The 20,365-nt window shown below is 44.8% G+C and overlaps 1 long non-coding RNA gene across 7 annotated transcripts in view; it reads left to right on the top strand.

Annotated features, from left to right (window-relative positions):
- The window catches only part of LOC148142501 (uncharacterized), a 103,582-nt gene that overhangs the window by 16,558 nt on the left and 66,659 nt on the right, over positions 1-20,365 (top strand). Inside the window, exon 1 of one of the 7 annotated variants that reach the window (XR_015751817.1) lies at positions 709-739. The exons of the other annotated variants lie outside the window; for them this stretch is intronic. This is a non-coding gene — a long non-coding RNA (uncharacterized LOC148142501). Of the gene's footprint in view, positions 1-708; positions 740-20,365 lie in introns of those variants that run through there. 7 annotated transcript variants of the gene reach the window in all.

The raw sequence follows: 20,365 nt of genomic DNA, 5'->3' as shown, positions 1-20,365 counted from the left end.
GGCATAAACCCTTCATCATTAACTTGCAAAGTGCCCTGATTATCCACCAGCCTGTCCACACTGACATACTTTCCCTTTCGGTTAAACAACATTTCTATTTTAAAATACTCATTCTTGTTCAAATTGCCCAACTTCCTTCCTCCTCCCTATATTTGTAACCTTCTCCAGACCCTAAGCTCTGCAACTTGCTCCGTAATCTTCTTTTCTTCTCTTCTCTTCTCTCCTCATCTTGGATCAAGTTATTTGTCATCTATCTTATCTCCTATGTGGTTTAGTGTCACATTTTGTTTTATAATATCTCAGTAAAGCACTTTGCAATGCATTCTTACATTAATAGCACTATATTAATACAACTTGTTGTTGCTTCTCTTCTGGTTTTTTGGTCAATACTTGTTCCTTCAAAAACATCACAAAACAGATTACGTGGCTATTTGTATGTGTTGTTTATGATCTTGCTGTGTGTAAATTGGCTACATTGCAACACTGATCACACTTCAATAGCACTACATGTACTGAAGAGCCCTTGGGACATTCTATGGACACAAATGTCTTTCTGTCTTATTCTTTCCCTATCATTGCAAACTGAAGCTACGTCATCTCACATTCAAAGCCCGTGCTTATCACTTCCCACTTACTGTCATTTTTCTCTCCGGCAAACTGTAAGAGACAATGAGGAGCTCCATTTGATTCAATGATGGAATTTATGACTGAAACTGACTTCGACATTGTTCTTCAAAAAGTATGTTTGTAGTCATTTTTTTTTAGCCTGTCTCCCTAGTGATGTGGTGATAAAAGGAATTGAATTGTTGAACAATATCTTTACTACAAGACTTGTTTTCAAGATCACATTGTTCTCTCTGCTGGGAAGAAACAAGACTTGTTACATTCTGCAATGTGCTTGAAATGTAGACTATTTGTTCTATAGCGTGTAGTTCTGGGAAATGCTTTTGGAAGTTGGCAGAATTTTAACATGACTGGGAGTTGTAAAATGGTAAATGGTAAAGGAGTGGGAGGGGAGCTAAGAAGCTCCAAGTCTGCATTACTAACAGCATCTGACTACTGATAAAGCTTAAACAAATTGAAAGCTCTTAAAATAGGCAAATAAAACTGTAAGAAACGTTATGGATTATCTGTTTTATGAAGCTTCTGCCCATTTTTTAAAGTCTCCAAGTTGAACAGCATAGTTATATTCTATTTCATCCCTGGGTTTGCCAGTTAACTGAGGTCAGGTCCTACTTTAGGACTTGATCATAAAATCAAGATTGATTTTAAACCAGTCCCCAGTGCAAATGTACACTGGGGCCCATTTGAAACCAAACCTAAGTTATCACTATATGATAACTGTACTAACAACTGAGGGAGCTGCTAAGTTTGGAATCTCATTCCAGTTGCCTCTTTACTGCTGAGTGGCCTGTATGTCAGGATGGACTCGGCCTGCAGTTGCTCTTTGAACCTCAGACATGGGCTTTCATCAAGGTCATGGACTGGATCTTCAGAGATTTGCCTCCATCATATTTGACCAGATACATTGTTTAGTCAGAAATAAGGTCACGTGGATCTCACTGATGCATTTTCAGCAGTGGAGAAAAATGGATTTTTAAGACCTTGTTTGACACGCAAGTGGCCATCTTGTAAATTCAATGATCTGGATAGACTTTCACTGTTAGCTGCCAATCAGTGTGATTCATTTTCATTTAATAGCGTCTTTGGGAGGGAAACACTCTGTATCTAAATTTATCTTTAATCTCTCCTCAATGAAACTGCAAAGTGCAAATCAGAACTACGTAATCTTTGCATTTATGAGAACAAAGATCAATGCAGTTTTCCACAGAAGAGATCTGCTTCATGTGGCTGGTGAGAGAGTCTATGACCAGGGGACCCATTTAGGATAACAGGCCAAAGAGCCAGGGGCTTGACAGTGGGTGCAAAATAAAACCGAGATTAATTTTTATATTGCAAGTTATTCCAGGTTGGAAAGTGCCACATAAAATGTGAGCATGGAGAAAATTTAATTGAAACCTTTAAAAGTGAATGGAATATAAACGTAAAAAGAAAGAAGGCTGTGGATAATGAGGAGAGAGCCATGTAGTGGGACTGTTGGGTCAATCTTATTAAAAATAACAGCATTACAGTGTGCTTCTTAGTTCCAATTCCAAGGGTTGCTCCCCATGTCAAAGCATTTGGTGGGGAACACTTAAAATCCAATGGAGAGCCTCTCTACTGTCCACCCACTCATCTCCTGTCTGAGACTTTACGGGATTGGGGACAGGGGGATGGTGACAGGGAGGCTTCTGCTCAACCTTTGGACGTTTGAGGCCTTCCCATGGACAATTAACAATTGCATTGGGCCCCAAATCACTACCACCTGTGTTTCGCCTGTGACTGGGGGACAGCCATGTTATGGGAAGTTCAGCTTTAGCTGCACGGGCTGGTGTCAGGCAAAGGGGAGCTCTGTTTTGTGGGTTTCTGGGCCCCTCCAGATGACCTGTCCCCTGCCGCCACCAAATTCCTTCCCCCTTAGCCTCCTGAACCCAGAAAGTGCTTGTAAATATTAATTTTGGTGCTTACAGCTAACTATCCGGGCAATTAAAATATACTAGAAGCCTGCTCGATACAACATCAGTCTAACTTACTTGTTCCGTCCCTCACAGTGCTGACTTTTCCTTGCATATCGTTCCCTGGGCACTTTCTTAAGTGATTGTTATTCATGTGTGATCTTTGGCATCTAAGCCTGATCCATTCCTCAGTTGCTATCTGTGCATCCAGACTTACAGATGTATTAAACAGATAGGAATCAGAACCTGCTGGCCTATTTTATTCCACTTTTTAACCCAATGAGTGTGTGTGAATGTTCTCTCTGTCCTCAAAGAACAAGATCCTGTTTTTCCGATACGTGCAACTTCCAGTACGCTCAAGTGAATCACAACACAAGCTGAACTGACAATCCTAAATCGGTTGTCAGTGTAATTCTCTATACACCCAGAATTACCCAACAAATGCTGCGTGGTTATGGAATGAGATCTAATATTAAATGTTATGCTCCAAGATTTGCAAGTGCCAGCTGGTTGGTTGTGCTGAATACATTGCTTATTGCAAACAGCCAAAGGGATATGGTTGATACGATCCCCTAGCCTTTTGGATGTAAGGCCTACATACCTGACATCACACCAGCATTCACATTTATTTACACTTTACTCACTTCTGTGATAGTGGAAAAGTCTTTTCAGCTTGGTGGCAGTATCCTGTTAATTGTGACCACTGCTTGTATTGCTACTGCAAAGCCAGCAGCCTGTGAGGGATGGCAAAAATAATTCAGACTGATTTTGTATCGAGCAGGCTTCTAATGTATTTTAATTGTTCAGATATTTAGCTGTAAACACCAAAACTAACATTTACAAGGCACTTCCTGGGCCCAAGGCATTTGAGATGTCTTACCTTTCCTGACTAACCTGAGGTAGACATTTCAGGACAAAAATGACAGTGCCAGGGTAGTTCAAGTGTATGTGCTATATCTCAAAAATAACCAACTGATCTCGACTTTCACTCATGAGATGGAATGGTATGATTTAACTCTGTCTTCAGTGACGTATTCAAGGAAAACCAAGCTGCAGAAAAGAGATGCAAGCATGTATTCTGCCTCATGGATTTCAAAAACGACAGCGTTTTCTGACTCATAGACAAGGGTGCAACTATTGAGCCAGAGCTAACACTTATGGAGTTACCCAAATGCAAATGATATGGTCAGTCAGTGAAAGTATATAGAGGAGGTAGGAAGATGGCAATTAATGTAAAAGTTCAGCTTGGTGCACCATCTGCAAATTGCAACATACGTTCTTGCCTTTGACTGTTGATTCTGTGATCACGTAATGTGTGTGTATGTGTGTGTGTTTGTGTGTGCACTGGCGAAGCAAGACTGGCTACAAATACTGGCTGTCACCTACGTAAACCACAAATGAACTTTAAAACTAAAAAAAAGTCCAGCTAACCGTAGTTATTACAAAGCTATAATATTTTACCACATCATATAGGATTGGAGGGGTGTTTTTGCAGATTGGTGGAAAGACTCCAAATAGAAAGAGAGTCTTGTTTAAGCAGACTTAATAAGTGTTTGTGTCTCATATAAAAAAAGCTGGGGGTGTGACTGTCCAAGGTTAAATTCTTAGAATTTTCTATTGTAGCCATTAGCGTTTTGTGGCTAGCTGACATTTAAACCTCAAAAAGGTGAGTGTCACTCCTCAGTTATTCAGCCTGCTGAGTGGGAGGACTGCTTGCTGCTTAGTCAGTAAGAGTTACCTGCTGAAAAAAGCTGAGGAAGGTGGTCGTGCTGTGGGAGACTTAGTGTGGGGGAGGCTTAAAAGTGTGTCCCGAGTCGGGCGATGAAATAACTTGGTAAATCTCAACATCCCCCCCCGTGAGGAGGTGGGTGTTTGGAGCTCGGTCACTTGTGTCGGAGGCTGAAGATCTAAAAAAATATGAAAACACAGAAGCCAAGCCTGCTGCAGTATTTGAGGCCAAGATTTAGAAAGCTCTTATCTTCCTCCTTCAAAGGGCTACCTTTTAGTACACATTCTGGGCAGAGTTTGGGCTATCACACAGCACCTGACGGCACCTACCATCACTTTGCTGTGTTCCTGCGCTCTCCAGCTTGAAGGAAGTTTACCCACAATGTTCCTGGTGGTGGAGTTGACTGTGTTGCAGTGAGAGAAACAGGGAGCAGAATGTTCAGCTCTTCCCCACACCAAGGAGAGCCTGGCAGGGGAGGGGTGTGTGAGGTGTTAAATTGGGTAAGGCAGAAGGGGCACTTGGCTTGTTGTCTATCCACCTCCATTGACATTTTACCAGTTGTACTGGTGATATTCCACATGGTGAGGCTGTCAGCATTAGGGCAGCAAGGTGGCTCAGTGATTAATGCTGCTGCTTCACAATGTCAGGGAATGGTTTGATTCCAGCCTTGGGTGACTGTCTGTGGGGAGCTTGCACTTTCTCCATGCCTGCATGGGTTGACCCTGGGTGCTCCAGTTTCCACCTCACAGTCCAAAGATTTGCAGGTTAGGGGGATTGGCCATGAAAAATTGCCCCATAGTGTCCAGGGATGCATAGGCTAGGTGGGTTAGGCATGGGAATTGTAGGGCTTTGGGAATGAGGAGTGGTCTGGGTGGGATATTCTTTGGAGGGTCGGTGCAGACCCAGTGGGCTGAATGGCTTCTCTCTGCATTGTAGGGCTTCCATGATCCTTATAGCATAGTAGACAGTCCCCACCCATCCAAACCCAATAGAGACCCCACCCTTAACCACTTGCTCCTCCCAAACACTCGAGCCCACCTAATTGGCCAAGGTGATACCACCTCACCTATGTCTCGATTGGACTCCCGGCATGATGCCTGAATGGGACTGAGACTGACTGCAAGTCCCACCGATGGTGACTTGACTGGGATCTGAGAACTGGAACCAGTGGATCCCCTGAGGAAAGGACCTCCTCCAATATGGCAACAAAGTTAAGTTTTGACTTGAGCCAGTTTTTCTTTTCGCTCATTGACAGGACGAAGGCATTCTTGGCTGGGTCAGCATTTATTGTCCATCCTTAATTACGTAGAGGGCAGTTCAGAGTCAACCACATTGCTGTGGATCACATGTAGGCCAGACCGAGTAAGGATGGCAATTTCCATCCCGAAAGGACGTTTGTGATTCACGTGGGTTTTTTTTGACAATCAACAATAGTTTCATGGTCATCAGCAGATTCTTAATTTGAGATTTTTAATTGAATTCAAATTCCGCCATCTGTTGTGGTCGATTCAAGCCCAGGCTCACCGATCATTACCAGGGTTTCTGGATTAATAGCTTGGAGATAATCCGGCGCCATTACACACGCGGCCGCTACAGCGCCCGCGGCAATAGCCGCAGACGCCGCCGACGATGACGTCACTTCCGCCCCCACCGACCTCGCAACCTTCATGATCGCGGCCCAAACAACCGCCTCCGGAATCGCCGCACAGACAACCTGCTCTGCGATCGTCATGAAGACAATTACCAACAGATTGGCGACCCCCGCGGCTACGGGGAAGAACTCTGTCTGCGTGGTCGCCGCAGCTACTTCCGCCCCCAGTGACGTCAGCAATCTACGTTTGGACCACATCGCCGCATGTGTCTCCGCCCCCCCGCCGCGTTCCGTCACCACGCCTGACCCCGCCCCCCCGCCGCGTTCCGCCACCACGCCTAACTCCGCCCCCCGGCCGAGTTCCGTCACTGCGCCTAACCCCGCCCCCAAGCCGCGTTCCGCCACCACGCCTAACTCCGCCCCCCGGCCGAGTTCCGTCACCGCGCCTAACCCCGCCCCCACGCCGCGTTCCGTCACCGCGCCTAACTCCACCCCCCGGCCGAGTTCCGTCACCGCGACTAACCCCGCCCCCCCGCCGGTCTCTATCACCATGTCCAACTCCGCCCCCAAGCCGACCTCTGTCCCCGCCCCCAGGCCTAACCCCGCCCCCACATCCAGCTCCAGCCCCACACCAGGTCCTAGCTCCCCGCCCTGCCGTGTGTTCACCATCCCTCCAGACTTGCCCCTCTCTGAGGATGAAAGATCAGTCCTCAGCAGAGGTCTCACCTTCGTTCCCACACGTTCTCGGGTCAATGAATTCAATACACGGAGTGACACCGAACAATTCTTCCGCCGCCTTCGCCTCCGTGCCTTCTTCTTCAACCAAGACTCTCGCCCACCCTCTGACGACCCCTTCTCCCACCTCCAACACACCCCGTCCACCTGGACACCCCGTGCTGGCCTCCTACCTGCCCTCGACCTCTTCATAGCAAACTGCCGCCGCGATATTAACCGCTACCTGAACTCCCACACTCCCCCCACCCACTCCAACCTCTCACCCTCGGAACGCGCAGCCCTCCACTCCCTCCGTTCCAACCCCAACCTCACCATCAAACCAGCTGACAAGGGAGGCGCAGTAGTAGTTTGGCGCACTGACCTTTACACCGCTGAGGCCAAACGCCAGCTCGCAGATACCTCCTCCTACCGTCCCCTTGACCATGACCCCACCCCCCACCACCAAACCATCATCTCCCAGACCGTCCATAACCTCATCACCTCAGGGGACCTCCCATCCACCGCCTCCAACCTCATAGTCCCACAACCCCGAACCGCCCGTTTCTACCTCCTGCCCAAAATCCACAAACCTGACTGCCCCGGACGACCCATCGTCTCAGCCTGCTCCTGCCCAACCGAACTCATCTCGGCATACCTCGACACGGTCCTGTCCCCATTAGTCCAAGAACTCCCCACCTACGTTCGTGACACCACCCACGCCCTCCACCTCCTCCAGGATTTCCGCTTCCCCGGTCCCCAACGCCTCATCTTCACCATGGACATCCAGTCCCTGTACACCTCCATCCCCCATCACGAAGGACTCAAAGCACTCCGCTTCTTCCTTTCCCGCCGTACCACCCAGTACCCTTCCACCGACACCCTCCTTCGACTGACCGAACTGGTCCTCACCCTGAACAACTTTTCTTTCCAATCCTCCCACTTTCTCCAAACAAAAGGAGTAGCCATGGGCACCCGCATGGGCCCCAGCTATGCCTGCCTCTTCGTAGGGTATGTGGAACAATCCATCTTCCGCAACTACACTGGCCCCACCCCCCATCTTTTTCTTCGCTACATTGATGACTGTATCGGCGCTACCTCGTGCTCCCACGAGGAGGTTGAACAGTTCATCCACTACACCAACACCTTCCACCCCGACCTCAAATTCACCTGGACAGTCTCGGACTCCTCCCTCCCCTTCCTAGACCTTTCTGTTTCTATCTCAGGCGACCGAATCAACACGGACATCTACTACAAACCTACCGACTCCCACAGCTACCTGGACTACACCTCCTCCCATCCTGCCCCCTGTAAAAACGCCATCCCATTCTCCCAATTCCTTCATCTCCGCCGCATCTGCTCCCAGGAGGACCAGTTCAAAATACGTACAACACAGATGGCCTCCTTCTTCAAGGACCGCAATTTCCCCCCCGACGTGGTCGACGGTGCCCTCCACCGCATCTCCTCCACTTCCCGCTCCTCCGCCCTTGAGCCCCGCCCCTCCAACCGCCACCAGGACAGAACCCCACTGGTCCTCACCTACCACCCCACCAATCTCCATGTACAGCGCATCATCCGCCGTCACTTCCGCCACCTCCAAACAGACCCCAGCACCAAGGATATATTTCCCTCCCCTCCCCTATCAGCTTTCCGTAGAGACCACTCCCTCCGCGACTCCCTTGTCAGATCCACACCCCCCACCGACCCAACCACCACTCCCGGCACCTTCCCTTGCAACCGCAGGAGGTGCAACACTTGCGCCCACACCTCCCCCCTCACTTCTCTCCAAGGCCCCAAGGGAAACTTCCATATCCGCCACAGATTCACCTGCACCTCCACCCACATCATCTACTGCATCCGCTGCAGCCGGTGTGGCCTCCTCTATATTGGGGAGACAGGCCGCCTACTTGCGGAGCGATTCAGGGAGCACCTCTGGGCCACCCGGACGAACCAACCCAACCAACCTGTGGCACAGCATTTCAACTCCCCCTCCCACTCCACCGAGGATATGCAGGTCATTGGACTCATCCACCGCCAAACCACAACAACCCGACGGTCGGAGGAGGAGCGTCTTATCTTCCGACTGGGAACCCTCCAACCGCAGGGGATGAACTTGGACTTCACCAGTTTCTTCATCCCCCCTCCCCCCACCTTGTCTCAGCCGGATCCTTCCAGCCCGGCACCGCCTTCCTGACCTGCAGTCTTCTTCTTGACCTCTCCGCCTCCACCCTACTCCGACCTATCACCCTCACCTTGACCTCTTTCCACCTATCACATTTCCAACGCCCCTCCTCCAAGTCCCTCCTCCCTACCTTTTATCTTCTCCTGCTGAACACTCTCTGCTCATTCCTGAAGAAGGGCCTGTGCCCGAAACGTCGAATCTCCTGTTCCCTTGATGCTGCCTGACCTGCTGTGCTGTTCCAGCAATAAAGTTTCAACTTTGATCTCCAGCATCTGCAGACCTCACTTTCTCCTCGATAATATCACTAGGCCATTGCGAATAGCAGGTCAATGAAAACCAGATTGTAGCTGCCTTGGCATGTGGAGATGGGTTCAGCCCTGACTTTTCCATCCACTTCATCCAGGACCTGAGTGAACACAGCAAGCAGTAGCGGAACCCCTGTAACAATGCGCTTTAAACTTGAATGTTGAAAAAGCAGGGTGGATTGGAGTGAGCAAATTAAGTACAGAAATAAGGTGAGGAAAAGAGATTGGGTTGAGAGAGCTGGAAGAATGAAGAGGCAGAAACAAAAAGAAGAAAAATGTTTAATATCACATTTTTAATATCTTGAAGAGAACATCAAAACCTAACAGAGTGGAACTCTGCACTTTTAACAATTAACTGGGAAAATAAAAATAGTCTCAGTAATGGTGGCCTTGAAAAGTAACATTTTTTGTTAAAAACACCCACCTAGTTCATTAATAAATTTTAAAGAAGGTCATCCTTCCCTGGTCTGGTAACATCTATCTCCAGACGTACAAAAGTAATGCATCTGGGAGTTACAGCCACATAAAAACAAAACAAAACAAAAAGCAATTTTAATTGGTGTAACATATTGAATTCCAAATTTTCATTTTTTTTTCATATCTCTCTATGGTTTCAGCTGTTCCTACCTCTGTAATGTTCTAATTCTAGTCTTTTAGTGTTCTCAAGTTTAAATTGTCCCCCCAACTCCAGCATGCCTTCTGCTGCCTAAACCCCAAACTCTGAACTTCTCCACCTCTCTCAGTTCATACCCCTCCATTAAGACACTTCTTAAAATATAGCTGTTCACTTTTGCTAATATTTCTTGTGTACCTCAGTGTCAAATGCTATTTGGCAGCAATACTGCAAAGCACCATGGGACATTTCACTGTGTCAAAATTGCTAAGTCAGAGCTTTCCAGTATGGGACTGGCAACCTCACGTGAGATCTGCCCCCTCCCGACCTTTACAGGTCTGTCTCCAGCTCCTCCACCACACACCAGTTGGGATATAATTTTGCAGCAGTACATGACATTGGTAAGCCAATGTTGGAGAACTGCATACATTCTGATTACCCTGCTTATAAGAAGAATGTTATTAAACTGGAGAGATTACAGAAAAGATTTACAAGGATTTAACCGGGACTGAGATGCATTTGAGTTATAAGGAGATACTGGATAGGCTGGAGGCCATTTTTCATATGGAGCATAGGGAGCTGAGGGGTGACCTTATGACCTTATAAAATCAGGAGAGGCATAGATAAGGTGAATAGCCAAGATCATTTCCCTAGGGGAGTCCATAACCAATGGGCATATCTTTAAATTGAGAGGGGAAAGATTTGAAAGGGGCAACTTTTTTACACAGAGGGTGGTGCATATATGAAATGAACTGCCAGAGGAATGGGTAGAACATTTAAAAGACATTTGGGCAGGTACATGATTAGGAAAGGTTCAGAGGGATTAAATAACTATTGTCCCTATACTCTGTCTTCCCATCTGGCCAATTGCCTCTCCAAACCAGTACAATTAATATAAAAGATTAAATTCAGTACAATTGCAATATTTAAAAGGCATCTGGATAGGTATATGAATAGGGAGGGTTTGGAGAGATATGGATGAGGTGCTGGCAGGTAGGACTAAGTTGGGTTGGGATATCTGGTTGACATGGACAAGTTGGACTGAAGGGTCTGTTTCCGTGCTGTACATCTCTATGTCTATGTCTATGAATAAATGCAGGCAAATGGGATTAGTTTTATATGGGAAAACTGGTCGGCATGGATGAGTTGCATCAAAGCATCTGTTTGTGTGTCTGACTCCATGATTGTATAAACATGGCAGTGGAAACTGGAGAAAGTAGATTATCTGTCAAATTAAGGGAGAGGGATGGGCATCTAAAATGCCTTGAACCTGAGTGTGAATCAGCAGGATGGTGGATCAGAACACTGCAGTATTAATGGATAGCTTAAACTTTTAATTTCAACATGTTTTAAAAAGAAGATTGCTGGAACCAAAAGATGACTGTAATATCATCTGACTGTGTGGTAAATCCTTCATGGACTCGTGAAATGTCACACCTTAACGGAGTCAAGGAAACATCCAACATGAAGACTAGCAAGGTAATTAAAATAAGAGGCTGACTACTTCCTCAGCTCCAACCCGTGGATGATGTGTGGATGCTTGACTTCAGGCTCCTTACAGACAATATGTCATAATTGAACATACTGAACTGTGAATTGCTGAGATAGGACAGAGACTTATGAGACTATATATGAGCAGTGCTGTGATTTGAAACTGGGTCTGTGGTCAACCCAATTTAAAAGTAAAACAAAAATTCTCAAGTCTGGTGACAATACCAAAAAAAAAATCAAAGGGAAAAAGAAGGTTCCATCCAGAAAACATCCATGCACACTTGAGGTAGTTAGCAGAGGAATTTAAGAAATGATTTCATGAATTAGGTGTCATATGTTTGTCTCAAATCCCTTCCTAAGTATATAAAAATTATAGATATTTTATAACAAACCTGCTCAGAAATATCATTACACATCTCTGGAGCAGACAAGATTTGAACCTATCATGTTGGGCATGTTGGCCTGCAGATTTCATCAGGGTCTGATTTACAAAGCAGTGGAATTGATATGGAGGTAATTACAGTGCAAAATGATACTGAGCTGAAAGTCAGGTTGTGGGACAGTGAACTTTAGGGACTTATAAACAGAGAAAATTAACTGCTTCTATCATCCTGTGCTTAAAAAGTGAAAGCCTGATTTGGCTTTCATGAGACAACATTCTCCCAAATGAAGATAATCAAGTTCAAGTATTGCACTCACCTCAAAGGTACCCATTCGATGGACTATACCTGACTAACAGTCTCAGATTACAACTCCAAATTTCACTGTACTAGCAGATAAAACTTGTGAATAGAGGAAACAAATTAATAAATATATATATTTTTTTCGATTCCCTACAGTGTGGAAACAGGCCCATCGGCCCAATGAGTCCACACCGACCCACTGAAGAGCAACCCACCCAGACACATTCCCTTACATCACCTCTGACTAATGCACCTAATACTACAGGCAATTTAGCATGACCAATTCACCTAACCTGCACATCCTTGGACTGTGGGAGGAAACCAGAACACCCAGAGGAAACCCACACAGACACGGGGAAAATGTGCAAACTCCACACAGACAGTCACCTGAGGCTGGAATTGAACCCAGATCCCTAGCACTGTGAGGCAGCAGTGCTTACCACTGAGACACCCCAATATATAGAGAGAGTTTTATATAGCACTTCAAATAAACCACTTATCCTATATTTTCTTTGGGGTAGACTCTGGGTTTGCATTTAAGTTCGAAAAGTGACATTTTTCTTAAATTGACTAGAAACCGTTATTCTTGCAAAAGGTTCCTCCTCTAATCCTGGTGTCTGAAGGCTACAATATTGAGGGACTTCAGGAAGTCTAGAAGAATATGCCATGTAAATGAAAGTTATTTGTTACTATGGGAATTAACTGGTGGTTCACAACTGCAAAATTTTTATGATTGGTTTTTCAGTTGGGACTAAATTACAACATGCTATTGATCTAAATTTGTACAGTGTATTTCATGAGAGCATTTTAACAAAAATGGGAGGAACAATATGGAACTACTGCTTAAAGAATAATCAGTACATTAAAAGCTCTTCAACTGCTAAATTAATAATTATATCAGGATGAAGATAATGGGTTTATCACACAACAATAGCTGAGTAAAAGAGCTCCACTTTCTGCGCTGCTTGTTTTGGCACCAGTTACTGCTTTCATATTCTGGATGAGAGTGGTGCTGGAAAAGCACAGCAGTTCAGGCAGCGTCTGAGGACTGCTTTCTTATGTCACGTTTGTATCAAAGGATAAAGGGACAGGGCACATGAAATTTTGTGAGCAGATTTGTGCAGTAATAAATCATGCATTAATTTAGGATTCTTGTGGTACAGTGGCAGTGTCCCTACCTCTGAACCAGGAGATATGGGTTCAAATCCCATCTGCTCCAAAGGTGTGTAATTATATCTCTGAACAGGTTAATTAGGAAATATCTATAGTTGTTATATACTTTGTATGTTGGTGAGAGGTTTTGGGATGTGCGTTACAAAGATGTTTGAAATCAAAAGACGCCACTAGTTAGTGGCCAGTCAGAAAAGGGTTAAACATTTGAAATAGCTGACATTCTTTGCACATTGGCAATTAGAGTAGAGGTCCTTACAATGGTGTTCGTTTCTAAAAATGCTTTTGGCACATTTCCCCTGCTTGACCTTTATGACAGATAGCCATCAGGTAGCACCTTTGCTTGAATAGGTTGGTGCAAGGCACAGGTGCATTATACCATTTCCCTGTGAGAAGCTAGCTATACTGTTCTGTAAACTCACTGGCACCCATTCTTGAAGGAAGTTAATGTCGTATCTAGATAGAACATGCCAGGAGCTGAAAAAAAACAATCAAACCATTGTGGTACAGAGATGGAAGCCTAAGCATATCTAAAATCTACTCTAAAGGCAGCTACAACAAAACATTAACAATACCTTTCACATCTGTAAAATACTGCTGCACATGATACAGGCCAGCAAGCATTTGCACTGGTAAACCTTACCCCACATTCTAAATAATGGTCTTATTCTTCCTATAATAAAGTGTTTGGATGCTTGGGTTGCTGCTATGCCTTCTTTGTCTAATTGAAGAAATGAAGCTCAATTCACAGAATAGCAATGTGAAGCTGACAAGACATTTAGTGACTCTAGTTGGTGCCCACATTCTGTACTGCACTGAAATAACATTTATACTTGAGCAAGCTGACCAGTGTATATTCCACTTAAATCAGAATGCACAAGATCAAGATGCTCTTCCTACCTTTGCAAGTTAAACTGGAAAAAATAATCATTACCTGCTAATTAAAAAACTGTAAGAACTGCGAATGTTATAAATCTGCAACAAAACCACAAATTGCTGGAAAAGCTCAACAGGTCTGGCAGCATCTGTGAGAGAAATCGGAGTTAATGTTTCTGGTCCAATGACCCTTCATCAGAATCTTCTGAGGAAGGGTCACTGGACCCAAAACTTTAACTCTCATTTCTCTTCACAGATGCTGCCAGAACTGCTGAGCTCTTCCAGCAATTTCTGTTTTGGTTTCAATCATCACCTACTCACCAACGCTTGCCCCTATGGAAAATAAGAGAAATTGCATTGTACGATTTCAGGATTCGAGTCTGAGCAGTTTAAGTTCAGTGTCCTACTAATCAAAACGGCAAGTGTTGGAGAAACTTTGCAAGTCTGGCTGCATTTGTGGAGAGAGAAAAACAAAGTTAATGTTTGAAGTCTTCTATGGAACTGAAAATGATGGGTTTTTTTACGATAGTGACAGAGAGGGAGGACAAGTTCTGAGGAAGATGGACACGAAACATTAACCCTGTTTCTCCCTCCATAGATGCCACTAGACTTGCTCCATTTCTCCACCACTTTCTGTGATTGTTTCAGATATCTAGCATCTGCAGTATTTGGCTTTTATTGGAGATATTCAGGATATCTTTCACATATATATCAAAAGAGAGTTTGTCTCTCTGGGATTGCCATGATATAAGGAATAAAATTGTAAAATGGTTTTGGATAAACATGTGCATTATCAATCATGTCACAATTTACATTGTGAATTTAGTAACCCAATAGAACATCCTTTCTCCTGGCCTTCAGCATACCTTTGGATAACTTCAGAATAAATGGAGTAAGACTTGAAGTCAGCATATCAAGTAGCGTAGTGTTACCAGACCATAGGGCTGCTTTTTCATTAGAGAGAGACAACTAATGGGTGATTTAACCTGAGAGCTGCCATACCATAGGCAAGGGGAGAGGTTGAGAAGGAGAATCCTTTGTGGTAACCTCAGTTGGTGATGGGAATTGAACCCATTTTGTTAGCATTGCACTATTTCACAAAGCAGCTGTCTAACCAACTGAGCTAAACTAAAAGGGATCCTTGCTCAATAAACCTTGTTACAAACAACTGAGGGGGTGAATAACCAAGGTGGGTGGAGGGAGGGGGTGCAGCTTTTTTAAAATTCACTTGTAGGATGTGGGTGTCACTGGTTGCCCAAAGTTTATTGCCCATCCCTAGTTGCCTTTGAACTGAGTGGCTTTGCCATTTCAGAGGGCAGATGAGAGTCAAGCATATTGCTGTGGATCTGGAGTTACATGTAGGCCAGACCAGGTAAAGATGGCAGATTTCCTTCCCTGAAGTATATTAGTGAACCAGATGGGTTTTTCCAACAAATGACAATGGTCACCAGTAGATTCTTAAGTCCAGATTATCATTGATTTCAAATTCCACCATCTGCCATGGCAGGATTCAAACTCCTAACCCCAGAAGATCAATTGAGTTTCTAGATTAATAGTTTAGTGATAATATCGGGCTATCAGCTCTCCATATGTTCACTTCACCTTGCGCTGAAGCTTGGGGCAGCTGCCGCCAAGGCGCGGTGGGGAAAGACCACTGTGTAAAGTCTGCCTGCCTAACGAAGAACAGAGGGCCCATGCAGTCATTTGGGCTCTGCTGACGCCTCAGCTAATCATATGGGCATATGATCAAAAAATGTACAGACCTGTATAAAAATGATAAGTTTTGATCTCTGTATGTAAATGTTTACATACGTATGGCATGACCAATTGTACAGACCATCAAATTTTAGATTATTTAGATTAGATTTAGATTACTTTACAGTGTGGAAACAGGCCCTTCGGCCCAACAAGTCCACACCGACCCGCCGAAGCGTAACCCACCCCTACCCCTACATTTACCCATTACCTAACATTACGGACAATTTAGCATGGCCAATTCACCTGACCTGCACATCTTTGGACTGTGGGAGGAAACCGGAGCACCCGGAGGAAACCCACGCAGACACGGGGAGAATGTGCAAACTCCACACAGTCAGTCGCCTGAGGCGGGAATTGAACCCGGGTCTCTGGCGCTGCGAGGCAGCAGTGCTAACCACTGTGCCACCGTGCCGCCCACGGTGGCACAGTGGTTATTTATGAATAAAGTATATTTTTGAAAAAAAAACACACATGATAGTTGCAGCATTGGATCAAAGCCATTTGCATTGCAGCAGTCCTGGACTAATAGTGTAAATGCTGCCTGAAGCCAGTGAGGGGTCTGATCTGATACTGGAGGAGGCAGTCCTAATTTAGATCTTGACATTTGATTTGCACTCACTGACTGCCCTGCAGCCTTAACCTGATGTACCTTGACGGTGGATGAAACATCACTGCCCATTGAGTTCCAATTGTACTGCACTACTTCAGTGCTGAAATCATTATCATCCAGAAACAAGTCTCTGCAGTACAGGGCAGAAACTCACTTCAGCAGGCTGCCTCTTGCTTTGGAGAAGTGAGCCAGTCAGTCACTTGCCTGTGAAAATATTTTTTAAAGAATTAAATTTCACCGTGTCCTGGGTTTATGCACACTAGTTCTTTGAGCATGCTTTTCTTTACCAGTTACCTAGCTACTGGCTCAGCCCCTCTCCCTGGCAACAGTCTAAGATGAAGCCTGTCTGTTCGCACCTTGGTGACAAACTTGATCCTGACCCCACTCCCAGCCATCACTAAAGCAGCCTATTTCTGCCTTTGTAACATTGCCTGACCTGGCTGCTTTTTAAGTGGATCTGCTGCTATAACTCTTATTCATGCCTTTGCTCTCTCTCTCTCTCTCTCTCTCTCTCTCTCTCTCCCCTTGATGAACCAACACATCCCTGGCTGGTCTCCCACATTCTCCCCTCTGTACCACTCATTCAAAATCATTCTGCTTACTTAATCTGCACTCATCCTACTCCCCTGTCACCCCACGCTACTGCTCAAGTAATGGCTTGACTTTAAAATTCTCATCCTTGTTTTCCATTTCTCCCTGCTGTCCTTCAGCTCTGTGATAAATATACTCCTCTAATTCAAGCCTTCCATCCCCCAGTTACAACTGCTGCACTGCTGGTGGCTGTGCTTTCAGTTGTCTATGCCCCCATCTCTGGAACACCTGACCTCACCTCCACCCACTCCTCTCCACTCCTTCTTGAGACGACTTCAAACCTACCTCTTTTTACAAGCTTTTGGTTCACTGATCTAATGTCTTCGTATATGGCTTGGTGTTCCATTTTGTTTCAAAATGATTTGTTACATTAAAGGTGTTATATATATTTATATGTTAAAGCCTTGGGTGTCTTCCAATAACACATGGACACGGGATATAGGGATAACAGTATTGCAAACATGCAAGTGGGAGGAAACACAATGGAGGTTACCTTTCCTTAACTAACCTGTCATTTACACACAGCAACACGCATTTACTCAGGTACGTTTGACACAGTCAACAATACCCTCTGGAAAATTGAGTATGTGGTAGAATGCATCCCAAATGCATTTCCAACTGCGTGCACCTTCAATATTTTGGGAAACTGGTGGCACGAGGCCAGAAAACCTTATACCATCAACATGCAGCAACCTCATACAGATGTTAAACTTCTGCTGAGAGTAAACCATTAAAGTTTAATTAAATAGGAGCCAGAACACTTATTTCTTGAGTCCCAGTGCTACAAGGGCTTAGAAAGATTATTTGAAATCTTCAGCACAGAAATGTCCAAACACCTCCTGGTAGTTAAGTTTGAGTCTAGCCTCATCTTACCTTATTTGCAGGAACATTAAAGTTATTTTCATTCTTGGGAAATTCAAAACTGGCAGCCATTAACAATAATAAAAAGGTCACATGCAGATTGGAGTTTGGTAAATTAGTGTGCTCTATGGAGTGAGCAGTGTGGAGTTGGAAGAGATATAGAGGAGAGACTGGAAGTTAATTATTAAGGAGAATGTCACAGCAATTCCACAGCAATGCTCCTGGCTCAACAGAAACTCATATGAGAAGATAGCAGTGGTCCAATTTTTGTATTCATTAAAATACATTTGTTGACTACACATTCATGATATCCCAACATGACTTCAGTATGCCTACAAGTCCGCCTTTATACTATGCTATCCATAGACACAGTGACACACAAAAAACTTATCCATGAGCTTTTTTTTTATGAATGACTACATTCTGCTGGCCTACGATCAGCCAGACATTACAACATACAACAATATATTTTTTTGAGGTGGCACAAATCTTTGGGCTAAAGGTCAGTTTAAGGAATACTGAAGTTGTGCATCACCTTGCACCCCAAGCTGATTATAGAACACTGATGGCAAGGGAATTCCAAGCTGAACACTGTCAAGCTATTTACCTATTTGTTGGTGTCATCTCATCTGGTGTATTCATAGACAAGGGAGTGGACAATGGACAAAGCAAACAGTCCATTCAGGCAGAGACTACAAGTGAGTGTGGTGCATCCACAGGTTCAAGCACAGATGAAACTCAAAGTCGTAGTCCTTGCCCTCCTAATTGGTGCTGAGTCATGGGGTCATGCACTTTGTCACTTACATCTTCTGGACACTTCCCCCAGTGCTGACTTCACAATATTCTCAAAGGCCACCGCTCACAAAAATGCCAGGAGACAACTCGAATGCCAGTCAAAACCATGAAAAAGAGCAACTTGGCCATTATTAAACAGTGCTGTGGGTTATGTTCAAGTGCTGGTCAATCGAGACGCATGATTTAGTAGGCATAATGTTAATTCTTTAAGTTAGGTCTATCTGGAGTTAATATAAAGTGTAATAATGATGAAAATTGAATTTCTCACCTTGCAATGAATTTCTGTGGAAAAATGAGCAAATTTTGTATCAATAATAGACAAGTCAGCAATGAGGTATGAGTAATAATATTAATCAAAAATATATCTTTAATGATTTACCATTGCATAACTAGAATGATCTACTTTCTGAAATAGAGTATCATGGAAAATGTAACTGAACGCAGTGCTACCCATTGAGCCACTTATTAACTCTACTGACCTGGAAATTACACTGTTGCCTGCCAGAGAGTGAACACTGCATATTGGTCTGAAATAACTCTCCCTGCTATTTTAGTGGAAGCATTAAACCATGGAAAATAATGCTTCTGCCGTCAATTTCAGATGAATGCATTAAACATCCCATAGCACAGTTTCAGAACCTTTGGAAAATTGATTAAGGTGAATTAACTTGAAATATTGAACAAAAACAGAAATTGCTGGAGATGCTCAGCAGTCTGGCAGCATCTGTGGAGAGAGATCAGTGTGAATGTTTTGTAAACAGGAAGCGTCACTGGACCCAAAACATTAACTCTGCTGCTAGACCTGCTGAGCTTTTCCAGCAACTTCTGTTCTTGTTTCTGATTTCCAGCATCTGCAGTTCTTTCAGTTCTTAATTTTAAATATTATCCAAGCCCGTACATTCTAAAGACACAAAATTGGTTTACCCATCTCACTTGAACAATTTTGTCACTTATTCCTGAGTCTCCAGCACTGCTGCATTTATTACAAAGTTGCTGGCAAGCTGAAACACTGGAGGTAGCCCCAGCATGCATTGTCACAGGCCGTGTTTCTTCAGGGAAAGGTTAATGAATCTTCTCCTTGTTGGGGAGACAGGACACCATCTCGTGGAATGTTTCAGGGAACATCTTTGGGACACATGCACCCAACAACCCCATCGTCCTGTGGCCAACCACTTCAACTCCCCCTCCCACTCCACCAAGGACTTGCAGGTCCTCGCCTCCCCTACCACCAAATCCAAGCCACCCAACGAATAGAGGAAGAATGCCTCATCTTCCACTTTGGACCCTTCAACCACATGACATCAATGTTGACTTCACCAGTTTCCTTAGCTCCCCCGCCCCATCCCACATCCAACCCTCTTGAACTATCTTACCTGTCCATCTTCCTTCCCATGTATCTGTTCCACTCTCGCCTCTAACCTATCACCATCCCCCCACTTGAATCTACCTCTCGCCTTCCCAGCTACCTTCCCCGCTGCCCCACCCCCCTCCTATTTATTTCTCAGCCACCTTGCCTCCCCTCCCCCCACATTCTTGATGAAGGACTTATGCCTGAAACATCAATGTTCCTGCTCCTCGGATGCTGACTGACCTGCTGTGCTTTTCCAGCAACACACTTTTTGACTCTAATCTCCAGCATCTGCAGTACTCACTTTCTCCCTCATGATTGCTGCTATGTCAGTTCTTGCAAACTGAGCAATACGGCAGACTGGAAGATCCAGACTCCTTCTCTGAGCCTCCACTGCCCCTCACTCAACAACACCTGACAATACAGTGCTGCTGCAAATTTGCTTTGTTTGCAGGGACTGGCATCCATTTCTTGCAATGGAACAGGATGCATCTCA

This window comes from Chiloscyllium plagiosum, unplaced genomic scaffold, assembly GCF_037043375.1.
Source record: "Chiloscyllium plagiosum isolate Xiang-an unplaced genomic scaffold, Cpla_swu_hap1 HiC_scaffold_28, whole genome shotgun sequence".
Lineage (NCBI taxonomy): Eukaryota > Metazoa > Chordata > Chondrichthyes > Orectolobiformes > Hemiscylliidae > Chiloscyllium > Chiloscyllium plagiosum.
This window is presented reverse-complemented; position numbering and strand designations above follow the sequence as displayed.